Below are 20100 nucleotides of genomic sequence, written 5' to 3' on the forward strand. Positions count from 1 at the left end.
CCAGCTTAGGACTTCTGCTCAGCTATTTCGGAGAGCTCCATTGTTCCGGAGCCAAGATTATCTTGGTACAGATCTCTTGATGTAGACTTATGCATATCCAGGGGTACAACGGGGCCCTGTCCCGTCATATTTCACTTGTACACTCTTAGAGGTCTGTAGACATATGTGGGTTGTATATAGGTTTTTGGTTAGCTGTGTCGATATGGTTTATTTTGGATATTCCAGTATATTGTGGTAGCCTTGTCGGCTTGCGTATTGTCTTATGCTGTGGTTAGCCGTGACTCCTCAGGAGATGGGTATATGATATGTGGCGTTATAAATCTTTCGTTGTTATTACAAGTTTCCATATTGTCCTTAGTTTCGGTCTGACTATATCTAGCAGGTTCATATACGAGTGTCCAGCTCGGGCACTAGTCATGGCCCATGGGGTTAGGTCGTGACAAAAGTGGTATCAGAGCAGTTCATCCTCGGAGTGTCTACAGACCGTGTCTAGTAGAGTCTTGTTTATCGGTGTGTTGTGCACCACATCAATAAACAGGAAGCTACAGTACATTTAGGATGTTACCTTTCCTTCTTACTCTAGATCGTGCGATAGAGCTATATTATCAGGATAATCCCTCCCTAGCAAATTGTTATGTTTACAGCTATGCCTCCAAAGAAAGCAACAACTGCCCAGAAGGGAAAATCGGTAGCAGGAGATACTAGTCAGACCCGGAGAGTTACTAGGGCCCGTGCCCAGTCTATGCCCGAGATTGTACTCCAGTCGGCGAGTTCTGCTACACCGCCACTTCCAGAGGAACTTAGAGCAGCAGCAGCCCTAGTTCAGGGGGCAGCACCACCGCCAGCTCCCGAGGCCCCAGCACCTGAGCCTCCAGCTCCTCAGCCAGGGGGCGAGGATAGGGCCATGAGAGATGCAGTTCTGCTGCTGACCAGATTAGTGGCTGGGCAGGCTCGCAGGCACGGACTAGGAGTTGACCATGCCGATAGATCTGATAGTTTGAGGGCTCGTGATTTCTTAAGTTGTAATCCTCCAGAGTTTTTTGGGTCAAAGCCCGAGGATGATCCGCAGGAGTTTATTCGGCAGATGCAGCGTACATTTAGGATAATCAAGGCTTCTGAGACTGAGTCTGTTGAGCTGGCTTCGTATCGGTTGTGAGATGTAGCTGTTAATTGGTATGAGTCTTGGGAGTTATCCAGGGGAGAGGATGCTCCTCTAGCAGTATGGGATGAGTTTGTGGAGGCCTTCCTTGGCCACTTCCTGCCTTCAGAGATGAGGCGAGATAGAGTTGATAGATTCTTACATTTGAGGCAGAGTGGCAGGAGTGTTCGAGAGTACAGTCTTGAGTTTGATTCATTGGCTAGATATGCACCCACTATTATTGCTGATATGGCTGATAGAGTGCATCGTTATGTGATGCGGCTGGATCATTATTTGATGGATGGTTGTATGGCAGTGGATCTTCAGCCAGGTATGGATATTGCTCGGGTACAAGCATATGCACAGGGGGTATAGGATCCACACAGAGGACGTCAGCCTGATAGAGACTACGACAGAGGCCAGCATAAGAGGGCTAGATCGGCTGGTTATCCTGTTGAGTTTCGAGGCAGGCAGCCTCAGCAGTATATTAGATATTCTTCCTGGCCAGCACGGAGTGCACCCCCAAAGTTCACAGATAGGAGATTTGACAGCACAGGGTATTCAGGAGCCGGTCAGAGCTCCAAGGCTTCAGGTTCACAGATGAACAGGGGTTTGAGTCAGTCGAGGCCACCTTTGCCTCGGTGTTCTCGGTGTGGTAGGCTCCATTCTGGGGAATGTCGGTGGGTTATAGGTGCTTGCTTTTCTTGCGGCCATCAAGGCCATATGATGAAGGAGTGTCCCTATGGAGATGGTGTACGTGGTATGGCTCATCCTACTTGGTCGGTTGCTGGTTCATCTTCTTCTGTAGCTATGCGCCCTATGGGGCAGGGTATTCAGACATCAGCAGGCCGTGGTAGGGGTCGTGGCGGAGCTTCCAGTTCTAGCGGTCCTTCGAACCGCATATATGCCTTTGTTAGTAGACAGGATCAGGAGGCGTCACCGAATGTGGATACAGGTATATTATCAATTTTCTCTCGGGATGTATATGCATTGATAGATCCAGGCTCCACCTTATCATTTATATCTCCCTTTGTTGCTAGTAGAATCGAAATTGAACCTGAGTTGATAGAACCATTTGAGGTAGCTACACCGGTAGGAGATTCTGTCATAGCAAAGCAAGTATATAGAAATTTTTCGGAGGTTATATATAGTCGTCATACCATGGCAGATCTGATTGATTTAGATATGACTGAGTTTGATGTTATTATGGGTATGGATTGGTTAGCTTCTTGCTATGCTAATGTTGACTGTAGAGAAAAGATAGTTCGATTTCAGTTCCCAGGAGAGCCGATTATAGAATGGATAGGGAATATGGCATCGCCGAGGGGTAAGTTTATTTCATACCTCAAGGCAAGGAAGATGGTTAGAAAAGGTTATATTTATTATCTAGTTCGTGTGCACGATATGAAAGCAGAGGTACCGACTCTTCAATCAGTCCCGATAGTTAATGAATTTCCAGATGTATTCCCAGATGAACTTCCAGGTCTTCCTCCTTAACGGGAGATAGAGTTTACTATAGATGTATTGCCAGATACTCAGCCCATATACATTCCTCCTTATAGAATGGCACCTGCAGAGTTGAAGGAGTTAAAAGAGCAACTGAGGGACTTGTTAGAAAAGGGCTTCATCAGGCCTTGCACGTCACCTTGAGGAGCATTGGTACTATTTGTGAGAAAGAAAGATGGGTTGCTGCGGATGTGTAGTGATTATAGGCAGCTGAATAAAGTAACAATAAAGAATAGATATCCCCTCCCCAAGATTGATGATCTATATGACCAGTTGCAGGGTCCTAAGTGTTTTTCGAAGATAGACTTACGGTCAGGCTATCATCAGGTGCGGGTAAAGGAGCCAGATATTCCGAAGACTGCATTCAGGATCCGATACGGGCATTATGAGTTTAGAGTGATGTCTTTTGGGCTGACCAATGCTCCAGCAGTATTTATGGATTTGATTAACCGGGTATTCAAACCATTCCTAGATATGTTTGTTATTGTATTTATCGATGATATTCTGGTCTATTCACGTTCAGAAGAGGAGCATGCAGACAATTTGAGGACGGTACTTAGAGTACTCCAGCACCAGAAGTTGTATGCTAAGTTTTTTCTAAATGTGAATTCTGATTGACTTCAGTAGCATTCTTGGGGCACATTATTGGATCTGATGGTATTCGGGTAGATACACAGAAGATCGAGGCTGTAAAGACTTGGCCTAGACCTACGACACCTACTGAGGTACACAGTTTTCTGGGGCTAGTAGGATAATACAGGAGATTCGTAGAAAAGTTTGCCTCGATTTCAGCGCCTTTAACAAGGCTAACTCAGAAGGCAGCTAAGTTCCAGTGGACTGATGCTTGTGAGCAAAGTTTCCAGTCGCTGAAGGATATGTTGACTACGACTCCAGTTCTAACTCTTCCTGAGGGACCAGATGGTTATGTTATTTATTGTGATGCTTCAGGTGTTGGACTAGGTTGTGTATTGATGCAGCATGGCAGGGTTATAGCCTATGCCTCCCGACAGCTTAGAAAGCACGAAAGGAATTATCCTACTCATGATCTGGAGTTAGCAACGGTAATTCATGCCTTGATGATATGGAGACATTATTTATATGGTGTTCATGTTGATGTTTATACGGATCACAAGAGTCTTGAATATATCTTTAAGCAGAAGGAGTTGAACTTACGGCAGAGACGGTGGCTAGAGTTACTAGAGGATTATAATGTTGATATTTTGTACCATCTAGGGAAAGCAAATGTTGTAGCAGATGCTCTTAGGCGTAAATCTATGGGTAGCTTGATGGACATACAACCAGAAAGGAAGGAGATGGTCCGTGAGATCTACCGGCTAGCTAACCTTGGAGTCCGTTTAGCTGATCCTGGAGATGGTGGAGTTTCTGTTCGAGAAGTTGCTGAATCCTCTATCATAGAAGAGGTAAAGAGACGCCAGAACGAGGACCCTGTTCTGGCACAGTATAGAGATACAACTCTTCAAAAGGAGAATACCCCACTCGAGGTTACACCTGACGGAGTGCTACGACATGGAGGCAGATTATGTGTACCTGAGGTTGCAGGGCTACGAAAACAGGTTATGGGAGAGGCACACTATGCCCGTTATTCTGTTCATCCAGGGTCAACGAAGATGTATCATGACCTCAGATATTTATATTGGTGGGATGGCATGAAAAAGGACATAGCGGAATTTATTGCTCAGTGCCCGAATTGTCAACACGTTAAAGTCGAGCATCAGAAGCCTGGTGGGTTATTACAGGAGATAGAGATCCCAATTTGGAAATGGGAAGTAATTAATATGGACTTCATTACGGGTTTACCTCGCACTCCACGGAAGTATGACTCTATATGGGTTATTGTGGATAGACGGACAAAATCAACCCATTTTCATCCAATCAGGACTACTTCTTCAGCTGAGGACTTGCGAGATTATACATTAAGGAAATAGTGAGACTTCATGGGGTTCCTACGTCTATTATCTCAGACAGAGGAGCTCAGTTTACAGCTAACTTCTGGAGATCATTCCAGAAAGGATTGGGGACACAGGTGAGTCTTAGCACATCATTTCACCCTAAGACTGACGGACAGACCGAGCGTACCATTCAGACGCTAGAAGATATGTTGCGAGCCTGTATTATTGACTTTAGAGGTAGCTGGGATGATCATTGTTCACTTATTGATTTTGCCTATAATAATAGCTACCATTCTAGTATTCAGATGGCACCGTATGAGGCCTTATATAGGAGGAAGTGCAGGTCATCTATCGGTTGGTTCGATGTAGGAGAGACTAATTTAATCGGCCCATACATGATCTAGCAAGCTGTAGATAAGGTAAAGCTTATTCAGTAAATATTATTGGCAGCCCAGAGTCGACAGAAGTCTTATGCAGATAACCAACGTCGACACTTAGAGTTTCAGATTGGTGATTGGGTGTTCTTGAAGGTGTGGCCCATGAAGGGTGTGATGAGATTCGTCAAGAAAGGGAAGCTTAGCCTGAGGTACATTGGGCCATATAGGATTATTCGTAGGGTAGGCAAGGTTGCCTATGAGTTAGACCTACCATCTGATTTGGAAGCGGTACATCCGGTCTTTCACGTATCAATGCTTCGTAAATGTATTGGTGACCCTTTAAGAGTGTTCCCTGTAGACGATGTCCAAGTAACAGAGGAGTTATACTATGAGGAGAGCCCTATAGCTATACTTGATCGTCAAGTTAGAAGGTTGCATACTAAGGATGTGGCTTCCGTCAAAGTATTATGGCGAAATAATAATAGGGAAGCGATGACCCGGGAAGCCGAAGACGAAATGAAGAATAAGTATCCTTACTTATTCCTTACGCCTACAGGTAATATTAATCCCTTACTTGACTATATTGATTGATAGATGAGACTATTGATATTGTGGCCCTGTGAGGCATCTATGGGTTGTTGGGTACAGGGTGGTAGGTATAGCGATAAAGGGGACTTTCCAGAAATTTTAATAAGACCCTATAGAACTAGTTTAACATTCGAGGATGAACGTTCCAAAGGTAGGAAGGATGTTATATCTCGTATTTTTGTGTGTTGGATTATTCGTAAGCTAATCGACATAAGTTCAAGGACAAGATTATTTTGGAGATATGAGACGAGGAATTTTTAATCTCGATTTTAATAGTGCACGGCTTGCACATTAATTACAATTAGTGTGGAAATATTAGTGAAGATTAGGGATTAATTAACCATGATTAGATTATTAAGTGGGGATTAATGATTAATTAGCCTAATTAGTGTATCAAGTGGGCTCCAACAAGCATGTTGATTGAAAATTTGACCATGAATCATCACGTGCCAAGTGGGGCACGTGTCAAAATGGCAGGCTGCATATATATATTTAGCAATGACTCATTAAGTCATACATATTCATCTCCATAAATTCATTGAAGCTTTTATCACCAACAACCATGGCAGCTCACGGCCAACTTCAAATGTTGGAAGAAAATTACCAACAGCCATGGCAGCACCTTGTAGCTCACGGCCAGAATTCATGAGTGTGGAAGGAAGAAAATTTTAATTTTCTAGGATTCATTGGAAGCAAGTTAGTTCTTCTTCAAGGATTTTAAAGAGAGAAGTTGTTCCTGGACATCTATGGTAAGAAGTCTTCCTTACTTCATGTGTGTGAGCTTGTGTAGATGTTAGAAGTATTAGTTCCATGAAAACATATGGGCAGTAGCTTGAACTTGTAGACTAGTGTTGGATATTGTTTTATTGGATTGTGGAAGTTGTTCTTACGTTTTGAGGGGCTGGACGGGTGGTGATGGATTGCTCGATTACTCTTGAATTTTTCTATATTGTTGTTATTGTTGTTATGGATTATGTGTTGAAGGTAAAGGAATCTTGATATTTAAAGTTGTAGTTGTGTATATGAAATTGTTGGGACGTGAATTGGATTAGATGTTCATTAGGTTGTGGGCTGTTTTGATGAGATATTTGGGGGAAATCCTCACATGATTATGTTGCTATTTGAGGTTGTTGTAGCTATTATTATATTGTATTTAGGGGTTGTTCTTGTTGAGTTGAAGGACTAAGTGTGATTATGATTATGTATTGTGTTGTTCTAGTAGTAGGCTGTTTGGATCATGTTATTGTAAGAGAATTTTTTTGTGATTTGTTGTGGCTATAGATCATTAGGAATAACTTGAGTATGTCGTGGTCGTTATGTTGATTATGGTTGAATGTACAACGTGTCGACTGATTTGGAGTGTTGTGTGTGCGGTGTGGGCTGTTTCGGGGTGTTTTTGGATCTTGTTTGACTAGTTCTTGATGTGGTAACTTGGACGTGTCCTTGTTGATGTTATTCTGGTCATTTCTATAGTTGGTTTGGATGTGGGGGAAGTGAACAATATAGGGGAAATGCCGCCCAATTTTCTAGAAATAAGCTATTAACTTCGGAATACGTTTTAAGCTTTTCCGTAGCTTAACTATAGTTCTTAACGTCTTAATATAGGTTGAGGTACTTTGGGCAGCATATACATATCGAATCACGGATTAAGCGTCAAAGGTATGTAAAGCTATCCCTTCTTTCTTTTTGGCATGATCTATGTGAGACACACAGACGATGAATGTATAAGCTCCAAAGAAACTCCTATTCTTAGAGACACTAGGATGGCTAATGTTATTGATATCCAGAACCTATTTCATATTGTCTTGATACGTGTCTATGATTCTTGAAGTTCTATGTAATATAATCCATAGTGACATTCGAGGGACACTTGACATGACTGTTGTCCTTGATACTCAAGTATTAGTTCATTCTACTTATTCTATTGAGTCTTAGATGATGATTTAGTTTGCATATGGTTGCTCACTACTCTGCTCGTGCATGCTGTTAATATATCTTTCACCGAGTCCCGGGCCGGGTATGTTTTCATGCACAGTATCACTGCATTGTTCACCGAGTTCCTCACTAGAGAGCCGGTACGTATGTATATATATATATGATATGATTATGGCTCCGAGTCCCATGATGGGTCGGTATGGTATATGATGACTTTATTCACCGAGTCCCATAATGGGTAGGATATGGTATGTGATATAGACATGCATGATTCTCATCTCGTAAGGCACAGGTGCGTTGGTATCTTTGATTATCATACTTGCCTCCTGTAATCTTCTATTTAATTATGATTCGATTTATTGTATTTCATGCTTTATATACTCAGTACATATCTCGTACTGATCCCCTTTCTTCGGGGGGCTGCATTTCAGGCCCATAGGTACAGATACTCAGTTTGGTGATCCTCCAGCTTAGGACTTCTGCTCAGCTGTTTTGGAGAGCTCCATTGTTCCGGAGCCTAGATTATCTTGGTACAGATCTCTTGGTGTAGACTTATCCATATCAAGGGGTACGGCGGGCCCTGTCCCGTCATATTTCACTTGTACACTCTTAGAGGTCTGTAGACATATGTGGGTTGTATATAGGTTTTGGTCAGCTGTGTTGATATGGTTTGTCTTGGATATTCCAGTATATAGTGGCAGCCTTGTCGGCTTGCGTATTGTGTTATGCTATGGTTAGCCGTGACTCCTGTGGAGACGGGTATATGATATATGGCGCTATAAATCTTTCATTTGTTTTTACAAGTTTCCATATTATCCTTAGTTTTAGTCTGACTATATCTAGCCGGTTCATATACGAGTGTCCAGCTCGAGCACTAATCATGGCCCATGGGGTTAGGTCGTGAAAAAAGTGGTATCAGAGCAGTTCATCCTCGGAGTGTCTACAGACCGTGTCTAGTAGAGTCTTGTTTATCGGTGTGTTGTGCACCACATCTATAAACAGGAAGCTACAGTACATTTAGGATGTTACCTTTCCTTCTTATTCTAGATCGTGCGATAGAGCTATATTATCAGGATAATCCCTCCCTAGCAAATTGTTGTGTTTACAGCTATGCCTCCAAAGAAAGCGACAACTGCCCAGAAGGGAAAATCGGTAGTAGAAGATACTAGTCAGACCCGGAGAGTTACTAGGGCCCGTGCCCAGTCTATGCCCGAGATTGTACTCCAGTCGGCGAGTTCTGCTACACCGCCACCTCCAGAGGAACTTAAAGCAGCAGCAGCCCCAGTTCAGAGGGCAACACCACCGCCAACTCCCGAGGCCCCAGCACCTGAGCCTCCAGCGCCTCAGCCAGGGGCGGAGGATAGGGCCATGAGAGATGCAGTTCTGCTGCTGACCAGATTAGTGGCAGGGCAGGCTCGCAGGCACGGACTAGGAGTTGACCATGCGGATAGATCTGATAGTTTTAGGGCTCCTGATTTCTTAAGTTGTAATCCTCCATAGTTTTTTGGGTCAAAGCCCGAGGATGATCCGCAGGAGTTTATTCGGCAGATGCAGCGTACATTGAGGATAATCAAGGCTTCTGAGACTCAGTCTGTTGAGTTGGCCTCGTATTGGTTGCGGGATATAGCTATTAATTGGTATGAGTCTTGGGAGTTATCCAGGGGCGAGGGTGCTCCTCCAGCAGTATGGGATGAGTTTGTGGAGGCCTTCCTTGGCCACTTCCTGCCTCCAGAGATGAGGCAAGCTAGAGTTGATAGATTCTTACATTTGAGTCCGAGTGGCAGGAGTGTTCGAGAGTACAGTCTTGAGTTTGATTCATTGGCTAGATATGCACCTACTATTGTAGCTGATATGGCTGATAGAGTGCATCATTATGTGATGGGACTGGATCATTGTTTGATGGATGGTTGTATGGTAGTGGCTCTTCAGCCAATTATGGATATTTCTCGGGTACAAGCATATGCACAGGGGGTAGAGGATCGACACAGAGGACGTCAGCCAGATAAAAACTACGACAGAGACCAGCATAAGAGGGCTAGATCGGCTGGTTATCCTGGTGAGTTTCGATGCAGGAAGCCTCAGCAGCATATTAGATATTCTTCCCAGCCAGCACGGATCCCCCACAGTTCACAGATAGGAGATTTGACAGCACAGGGTATTCAGGAGCCGGTCAGAGCTCCAAGGCTTTAGGTTCACAGATGAACAGGGGTTCGAGTCAGTCGAGACCACCTTTGCCTCGGTGTTCTCGGTGTGGTAGGATCCATTCTGGGGAATGTCGTTGGGTAGAGGTGCTTGCTTTTCTTTTGGCCGTCAAGGCCATATGATGAAGGAGTGTCCATATGGAGATGGTGTACGTGGTATGGCTCATCCTACTATGTCGGTTGCTGGTTCATCTTCTTCTGTAGTTATACGCCCTATGGGGAAGGGTATTCAGACATCAGCAGGCCGTGGTAGGGGTCGTGGCGGAGCTTCCAGTTCTAGCGGTCCTTCGAACCGCATATATGCCTTGGTTAGTAGACAGGATCAGGAGGCGTCACCGAATGTGGTTACAGGTATATTATCAATTTTCTCTCGGGACGTATATGCATTGATAGATCCAGGCTCCACCTTATCATATATATCTCCCTTTGTTGCTAGTAGAATCGGAATAGAACCTGAGTTCATAGAACCATTTGAGGTAGCTACACCGGTAGGAAATTCTGTCATAGCAAAGCAAGTATATAGAAATTGTTCGGTGGTTATATATAGTCGTCATACCATTGCAGATCGGATTGAGTTAGATATGACTGAGTTTGATGTTATTATGGGTATGGATTGGTTAGCTTCTTGCTATGCTAATGTTGACTGTAGAGAAAAGATAGTTGGATTTAAGTTTCCAGGAGAGCCGATTATAGAATGAATAGGGAATATGGTATCGCCGAGGGGTAAGTTTATTTCATACCTCAAGGCAAGGAAGATGGTTAGAAAATGTTATGTTTATTATCTGGTTCGTGTGCACGGTATGAAAGCAGAGGTACCGACTCTTCAGTCAGTCCCGATAGTTAATGAATTTCCAGATGTATTCCCAGATGAACTTCCAGGTCTTCCTCCTAAACGGGAGATAGAGTTTACTATAGATGTATTACCAGATACTCAGCCCATATCCATTCCTCCTTATAGAATGGAACCTGCAGAGTTGAAGGAGTTAAAAGAGCAACTGAGGGACTTGTTAGAAAAGGGCTTCATCAGGCCTAGCAAGTCACCTTGGGGAGCACTGGTACTATTTGTGAGAAAGAAAGATGGGTTGTTGCGGATGTGTATTGATTATAGGCAGCTGAATAAAGTAACAATAAAGAATAGATATCCCCTCCCCAGGATTGACGATCTATTTGACCAGTTGCAGGGTGCTAAGTGTTTTTCGAAGATAGACTTACGGTCAGGCTATCATCAGGTACGGGTAAAGGAGGCAGATTTTTCGAAGACAGCATTCAGGACCCGATACGGGCATTATGAGTTTAGAGTGATGTCTTTTGGGCTGACCAATGCTCCAGCAGTATTTATGGATTTGATGAACCGGGTATTCAATCCATTCTTAGATATGTTCGTTATTGTATTTATCGATAATATTCTGGTCTATTCACATTCAGAAGAGGAGCATGCAGACAATTTGAGGACGGTACTTAGAGTACTCCAGCACCAGAATTTGTATGCTAAGTTTTCTAAATGTGAATTCTAGTTGACTTCAGTAGCATTCTTGGGGCATATTATTGGAGCTGATAGTATTCAGGTAGATACACAAAAGATCGAGGTTGTAAAGACTTGGCCTAGACCTACGACACCTACTGAGGTACGCGGTTTTCTGGGGCTAGTAGGATATTACAGGAGATTTGTAGAAAAGTTTGCCTCGATTTCAGCGCCTTTAACAAGGCTAACTCAGAAGACAGTTAAGTTCCAGTGGACTGATTCTTGTGAGCAAAGTTTCCAGTCGCTGAAGGATAAGTTGACTACGGCTCCAGTTCTAACTCTTCCTGAGGGACCAGATGGTTATGTTATTTATTGTGATGCTTCAGGTGTTGGACCAGGTTGTGTATTGATGCCGCATGGCAGGGTTATAGCCTATGCCTCCCGACAGCTTAGAAAGCACGAAAGGAATTATCCTACTCATGATTTGGAGTTAGCAGCGGTAATTCATGCCTTGAAGATATGGAGACATTATTTATATGGTGTTCATATTGATGTTTATACGGATCACAAGAGTCTCCAATATATCTTTAAGCAGAAGGAGTTGAACTTACGACAGAGACAGTGGCTAGAGTTACTAGAGGATTATGATGTTGATATTTTATACCATCCAGGGAAAGCAAATGATGTGGCAGATGCTCTTAGGCATACATATATGGGTAGCTTGACGGACATACAACCAGAAAGGAAGGAGATGGTCCGTGAGATCTACCGGCTAGCTAACCTTGGAGTCCGTTTGGCTGATCCTGGAGATGGTGGAGTTTCTGTTCGAGAAGTTGCTGAATCCTCTATCATAGAAGAGGTAAAGAGACGCCAGTACGAGGACCCTGTTCTGGCATAGTTTAGAGATACAACTCTTCAAAAGGAGAAGACCCCATTCGAGGTTACACCTGATGGAGTGCTACGACATGGAGGCAGATTATATGTACCTGAGGTTGCAGGGCAACGACAACAGGTTATGGGATGGCATGAAAAAGGACATAGCGGAATTTATTACTCAGTGCCCGAATTGTCAACACGTTAAAGTCGAACATCAGAAGCCTGGTGGGTTATTACAGGAGATAGAGATCCCAATTTGGAAATGGGAAGTAATTAATATGGACTTCATTACGGGTTTACCTCGCACTCCACGAAAGTATGACTCTATATGGGTTATTGTGGATAGGCTGACAAAATCAGCCCATTTTCATCCAATCAGGACTACTTATTCAGCTGAGGACTATGCGAGATTATACATTAAGGAAATAGTGAGACTTCATGGGGTTCCTACATCTATTATCTCAGACAGAGGAGCTCAGTTTACAGCTAACTTCTGGAGATCATTCCAGAAGGGATTGGGGACACAGGTGAGTCTTAGCGCAGCATTTCACCCTAAGACTGACGGACAGGCCGAGCGTACCATTCAGATGCTAGAAGATATGTTGCGAGCCTGTATTATTGACTTTAGAGGTAGCTGGGATGATCATTTGCCACTTATTGAGTTTGCCTATAATAATAGCTACCATTCTAGTATTCAGATGGCACCGTATGAGGCCTTATATGGGAGGAAGTGCAGGTCACCTATCGGTTGGTTCGATGTAGGAGAGACTAAGTTAATCAGCCCAGACATGATCCAGCAAGTTGTAGATAAGGTAAAGCTCATTCAAGAAAGATTATTGGCAGCCCAGAGTCGACAGAAGTCATATACAGATAACCGACGTCGACACTTAGAGTTTCAGATTGGTGATTGGGTGTTCTTGAAGGTGTGGCCCATGAAGGGTGTGATGATATTCGTCAATAAATGGAAGCTTAGCCCGAGGTACATTGGGCCTTATAGGATTATTCATAGGGTAGGCAAGGTTGCCTATGAGTTGGACCTACCATCTGATTTGGAAGCGGTACATCCGGTCTTTCATGTATCAATGCTTCGTAAATGTATTGGTGACACTTCTAGAGTGTTCCCTGTAGACGATGTCCAAGTAACAGAGGAGTTATACTATGAGGAGAGCCCTATAGCTATACTTGATCGTCAAGTTAGAAGGTTGTGTACTAAGGATGTGGCTTCCGTCAAAGTATTACGGCGAAATAATAATAGGGAAGCGATGACCTGGGAAGCCAAAGACGAAATGAAGAATAAGTATCCTTACTTATTCCCTACGCCTACATGTAATATTAATCCCTTACTTGACTATATTGATTGATAGATGAGACTATTGATATTGTGGCCCTGTGAGGCATCTATGGGTTGTTGGGTACAGGGTGGTAGGTATAGCGATAAAGGGAACTTTCCTGAAATTTTAATAAGACCCTATAGAACTAATTTAACATTCGAGGACGAATGTTCCAAAGGGGGGAAGGATTTTATATCCCGTATTTTTGTGCGTTCGATTATTCGTAAGCTAATTGACATAAGTTCAAGGACAAGATTATTTTGGAGATATGAGACGAGGAATTTTTAATCTCGATTTTAATAGTGCACGACTTGCACATTAATTACAATTAGTGTGGAAATATTAGTGAAGATTAGGGATTAATTAACCATGATTAGATTATTAAGTGGGGATTAATGATTAATTAGCCTAATTAGTGTATCAAGTGGGATCCAACAAGCATGTTGATTGAAAATCTGACCATGAATCATCACATGCCAAGTGGGGCACGTGTCAACATGGTAGGCTGCATATATATATATTTAGCAATGACTCATTAAGTCATACATATTCATCTCCATAAATTCATTGAAGCTTTTATCACCAACAACCATGGCAGCTCACAGCCAACTTCAAATGTTGGAAGAAAATTACCAACAGCCATGGCAGCACCTTGTAGCTCACGGCCCAAATTCATGAGTGTGGAAGGAAGAAGATTTTAATTTTCTAGGATTCATTGGAAGCAAGTTAGTTCTTCTTCAAGGATTTTAAAGAGAGAAGTTGTTCCTGGACATCTAAGGTAAGAAGTCTTCCTTACTTCATGTGTGTGAGCTTGTGTAGATGTTAGAAGTATTAGTTCCATGAAAACATATGGGCAGTAGCTTGAACTTGTAGACTTGTGTTGGATATTGTTTTATTGGATTGTGGAAGTTGTTCTTACGTTTTGAGGGGCTGGACGGGTGGTGATGGATTGTTAGATTACTCTGTAATTTTGCTATATTGTTGTTATTGTTGTTATTGATTATGTGTTGAAGGTAAAGGAATCTTGATATTTAAAGTTGTAGTTGTGTATATGAAATTGTTGGGACGTGAATTGGATTAGATGTTCATGAGGTTGTGGGTTGTTTTGATGAGATATTTGGGGGAAATCCTCACGTGATTATGTTGCTATTTGAGGTTGTTGTAGTTATTATTGTATTGTATTTCGGGGTTGTTCTTGTTGAGTTGAAGGACTAAGTGTGATTATGATTATGTATTTTGTTGTTGTTGTAGTAAGCTGTTTGGAGCATGTTATTGTAAGAGCATTTTTGGTGATTTGTTGTGGCTATAGATCATTAGGAATAACTTGAGTATGTCGTGGTCGTTATGTTGATTATGGTTGAATGTACAACGTGTCGACTGATTTGGAGTGTTGTGTGTGCGGTGTGGGCTGTTTCGGGGTGTTTTTGGATCTTGTTTGACTAGTTCTTGATGTGGTAACTTGGACGTGTCCTTGTTGATGCTATTCTGGTCGTTTCTATAGTTGGTTTGGATGTGGGGGAAGTGAACAATATAGAGGAAATTCCGCCCAATTTTTTAGAAATAAGCTATTAACTTCGGAATACGTTTTAAGCTTTTCTGTAGCTTAACTATAGTTCTTAACGTCTTAATATAGGTTGAGGTACTTTGGGCAACATATACATATCAAATCACGGATTAAGCGTCAAAGGTATGTAAAGCTATCCCTTCTTTCTTTTTGGCATGATCTATGTGAGACAAATAGATGACGAATGTATAATCTCCAAAGAAACTCCTATTCTTAGAGACACTAGGATGGCTAATGTTCTTGATATCCAGAACCTATTTCATATTGTCTTGATACGTGTCTATGATTGTTGAAGTTCTATGTAATATAATCCATAGTGACATTCGAGGGACACTTGACATGACTGTTGTCCTTGATACTCAAGTATTAGTTCATTCTACTTATTCTATTGAGTCTTAGATGATGTTTAGTTTGCATATTGTTGCTCACTACTCTGCTCATGCATGCTGTTAATATATCTTTCACCGAGTCCCGAGCCGGGTATGTTTTCGTGCACCGTTTCACTGCATTGTTCACCGAGTCCCTCACTAGAGGGCCGGGTACGTATGTATATATATATGATGATATGATTATGGCACCGAGTCCCATGATGGGTCGGTATGGTATATGATGACTTTATTCACCAAGTCTCATAATGGGCCAGATATGGTATATGATATAGACATGCATGATTCTCATCTCGTAAGGCACAAGTGCATTGGTATCTTTGATTATCATACTTGCCTCCTGTAATCTTCTATTTAGTTATGATTCTATTTATTGCTTTTCATGCTTTATATAATCAGTACATATCTCGTACTGACCCCCTTTCTTCGGGGGGTTGCGTTTCATGCCCGCAGGTAGAGATACTCGGTTTGGTGATCCTCCAGCTTAGGACTTCTGCTCAGCTGTTTTGCAGAGCTCCATTGTTGCGGAGCCTAAATTATCTTGGTACAGCTCTCTTGATGTAGACTTATGCATATCCAGGGGTACGGCGGGGCCCTGTCCCGTCATATTTCACTTGTACACTCTAGAGGTCTGTAGACATATGTGGGTTGTATATAGGTTTTGGTCAGCTGTGTCGATATGGTTTGTTTTGGATATTCCAGTATATAGTGGCAGCCTTGTCGGCTTGCGTATTGTGTTATGCTGTGGTTAGCCATGACTCCTCAAGAGACAGGTTTATGATATGTGGCGTTATAAATCTTTCATTTGTTTTTACAAGTTTCCATATTGTCCTTAGTTTCAGTCTGACTATGTTTTACCCCGCGTTTTCAGAGTATGAGTATGAAATGTACCTCGCCGTAGTAATGGAGCATCGGAGACCTCCCATGATGTTTTGAAAGGAACAAGCTATGGAAAGTACGTAATAACGAAGAAAAAGGGTGAATTACGATCTCGTAAGTCGTAATCGGGAAAGAGTATTTTGAAACACGACAACATGGCCATTATCATGTATAATAAATGATAAATATCATGTAGGAAGAGTTTCGGAAGATTTTGAGATCAAGCAAATTGAAGAAAATAAGTTCGACGAAAATTTGAGAAATGTTGGACAGATTTTTAGTCAACTTTGGAGGGGTATATCTCTATGTATATTGGGAGTTTTAAGGCATTTCAAAATCCTAAAATGAATTTTGTCGAGTCTAGTTTGTAATGCAACAAACCGCTCGCTGATAGGACATCGGAGTAGAGAATTATAGACGTTACAAACTGAACTGTCGATGCAGAAACAGCACTGCTACAGTATTGTAGCTACAGTGATGCCGACCCAACCCAATTATAAAAAGGGTCAAAGCCCCCATTTTTCATCATAAAAATGGTCCAAAATTTCCAGAAAATTCTGCCCACAAAAGGGGCTCTTACATCACATAAAATTTATGATTTTGAGCAAAATTTCAAGCTACGGGATATCAATCGAGGTCCGGGCAACGCGTAGACGTGATTATGATTTCATTTTGGTGTTGGAGGATCTTGGGAGCAAGTGAAAAATTGAAGATCTTGTTACTTTGGTAAATACAAGGTATGAATCATTAAATTTCTTTCTTTATCAATATGGATTAAGGAATAATTGCAAGAATAAAGGTTATATTTTGTTGTGTTGATGTTGTTGATTTATGGATTGAGGGTTGAAGAGAAATTTGGATGAAAATACACATATTTATCTTGTAGGATGTTGAGGATGTTGTTATTGATGTTGTTAGTATTAATTTCGGCTTCTTTACAGAAATAAAGTATTCAAATAGTCGTATCACAAGTTGGTTAGTTGAGAAATTTAGAAGACATCGTGTGGGATGTTTTAGGAAGTATATTGGTATTGATGATGTTGGTATTGTTGTTTTTGATTGGTTGTTGATATAATGATTTCGGGCTAGGCATATAAACAGGGGAGATGCTGCCCGAATTTCGACAGAATCTAAAAGGATTTTAATTAAAGTTTCGAGACGAACGTACGACGATGATCCTAACAATAGTATGAATGGTTCTATATGTAGATTACGAGGCTAGAGATGATCTTAAGTGAATCGCAAGGCAGGAAGTAAGTTGGAAGTCAAGAAATTATCTTCCAGGTATGTTAAGGCTCGTCCCTTTCTTTCAAAGGCATGATCTCTAGGTTATGATTTCATAAATGTTACGATATTTTCCTTGTCATCAAAAGTCAAATGTCCCAGATTCCAAAGCAGGATTTCCTTCTTGATATTCCATAAATGTTTTCCAAAGTACTCCTATTTTCCAAAACCAAAGGTTATGATTATGTGAGCGCTTATGATAACGACCATGGATATGTTTTTCAATGACAACGATGATGTCAAAAATGAGAATATTATTATGATGACTATGATGAGAAGGATTCCATGACTAAAGGTTCCAAGTTTATGATTTCCATGACGATATATGAATGTTGAGCCATTTCTTGATTTCCCAATTTTATTCATGGATGATGACTATTTCTTTTAAGATTCCAAAGATACATGACTTGATGCCATATGAGATTTATGATTGTATTCTATGTTTCTCTTAATTCTATTTTTCATCGATAGTCTCACCTTAAAATATTTGTTCCTCCAAGGTGAGACAAAGCGACGATGAGTATTCCATAATATAATCGGAGGCTACCGACCTTACGTCACTCCGATACAGTTGTGGCTTTTGATTTGGCTCTTATGCATGCTTTATATATATGTATGTATTTTCTCACACCGCGCCGCGCTATAGTCGGCCGGGCAGGCACATAGATGTGCACACCACTGCAGTGGGCATGTTATGATATCGCCCCGGACGCGGGAGGCCCGGACGCGGGCTAATGATGATAACACTGAGCCTTAATGGCCGGGCATGTTACTATGTATATGTATTGAAATGTTTTTTTTAAAAGGCTAAGCATGCATGACATCCGCCCTATGAGGCATTCAGATGTACAGGTTATCTCTTTTACTCCATTGTTACTTTTCATATCTATATTATGTTGTTATTCATGCCTTACATACTCAGTACATTATTCGTACTGACGCCCCTTCTTGTGGGCGCTGCGTTTCATTCCACGCAGGTGTATACAGACGAGTAGAGGATATGGCTAGAAGATGTTCCAGCTGGATTGGCGAGCTCCGTTTCTTTCCGGAGTGTCGCCGAGTCGGAGTATCTATGTTACGGTATATCGATTTATGTTAGAGACTTTGTAGACAGAGTCACGTATACAGTATGCCAGTCTTGTAAGCGGCTATTTAAGCTGATGTATCATTATGCATTACTTTACAGACTCATATGATTACAGATTTTATTTGATTCGAGAAAGACGAAAAGAATGTTTTCGAAAAGCGTCCATCTTGCGTTTCATTTCATGACTTAAGAGTCCTGTGAGATTTATAAGTATAACGAGAAGCAGCGGGTTCGCTCGACTCTAAGTAAGGTTCGGGTGCCTATCATGCCCTACCAGGATTGGGGTGTGACAGACTATATCTAGCAGGTTCGAATACGAGTGTCCAGCTCGGGCACTAGTCATGGCCCATGGGGTTGGGTCGTGACATCATAGACTAGATGTTCAGTTATGCATACGTTTGACATTTTTTCAGTTTTGGGCTTATGTTCCAATGTTTTAACTTAGAGAGGTTATTCATGAATGGAATTTTTTAAAAAAAACTTTATATTGTGAAACTTGTCTCATCTCATTGTATGGATTTTTCAAGTCATATGTCATGTAGAGCTGGTTCGGTCGATCAACCTAAGGCACCGAGTGCCGGTTCGCCAGGCCAAGATTCGGGCATGACACCCAGGGTGTTTGTGAACTTCTTTGGCTACAATGGTTAAATAGACACTTTCTTTGTACTACAACACAAAGCTACAACTGAGCTCAGAATACTGTTCAACATGACCGAGCAAACCATATTGAAATTTATTTGGCACTTCATCAAAGAGAGATTTTACTAGTGGGTACCTTGAGTTTGCTTCATGTATCATCCAAAAATTAGCTAGCGGATGTACTTAAAGAAGGCCTCAACAAAAAACAAAAAAATGCATTCTCTGATTTGCAAGTTGGGCATGCATGATATCTTTGCTCCAACTTGAGAGGAGTGGTGATTGTGCTAATTATTTAACTTGATTATAGGAGATTTTATTTTTCTTTTTTCATAGTGTAATCATAGGAATAAAATATTTTATTTTACTGTAATTGATTCAACAACATAACCAATGAAATCCCACAAAGTGACCTTTGGTTTATTGTAATTGATTATCTTTTCTTAATTAGTTAGGATATACTTGTATAAATAACCCTCCTCATAGATTGTAAAGACATACTGAAATACAAAAAAAAAAAAAAACTTCCTTCTCAAATTCAATAGAATCATACAGGCAATTCGCAGGAATGCCCTTATTTTGGGGTGGTCTTTAATTTTTACCCTTTGTTCGAACCCCTTGGTTTCGGGTTCGAACCCCCGCTCAGTCAAAAGTAAAAAAAAGAGTTTGGATTCGCAAGGTAGAGATTTGCATGCAAAACTCTGCCTCAGGTGGAATTTTGCTACCTTCGGGCCAAACTCTACCTTAAGGCAGAGTTTTGTCTTATACATCAAGGCAAAACTCTGCCTTAAGGCCTAACTTTGCTATAATACTTTGCCTTGCGAAATTGTCTATTTTTTTTACTAAGCCGGGGTTCGAACCCCAAACCTCATAATATTAGGTGAAAGGGGCAAAAAATAAAGACCAGTGCATTTGAAGGGCACTCAGCACAAAAAAATGG

The 20100-nt window shown here is 41.6% G+C and overlaps 1 protein-coding gene across 1 annotated transcript in view; it reads right to left on the bottom strand.

Annotated features, from left to right (window-relative positions):
- Nucleotides 1–20100, bottom strand: part of LOC132636194 (coiled-coil domain-containing protein SCD2-like) — a 122407-nt gene that overhangs the window by 38333 nt on the left and 63974 nt on the right. The window lies entirely within an intron of this gene.

The sequence above is a fragment of the Lycium barbarum genome, chromosome 1 (genome assembly GCF_019175385.1).
Source record: "Lycium barbarum isolate Lr01 chromosome 1, ASM1917538v2, whole genome shotgun sequence".
Taxonomy (NCBI): Eukaryota; Viridiplantae; Streptophyta; class Magnoliopsida; order Solanales; family Solanaceae; genus Lycium; species Lycium barbarum.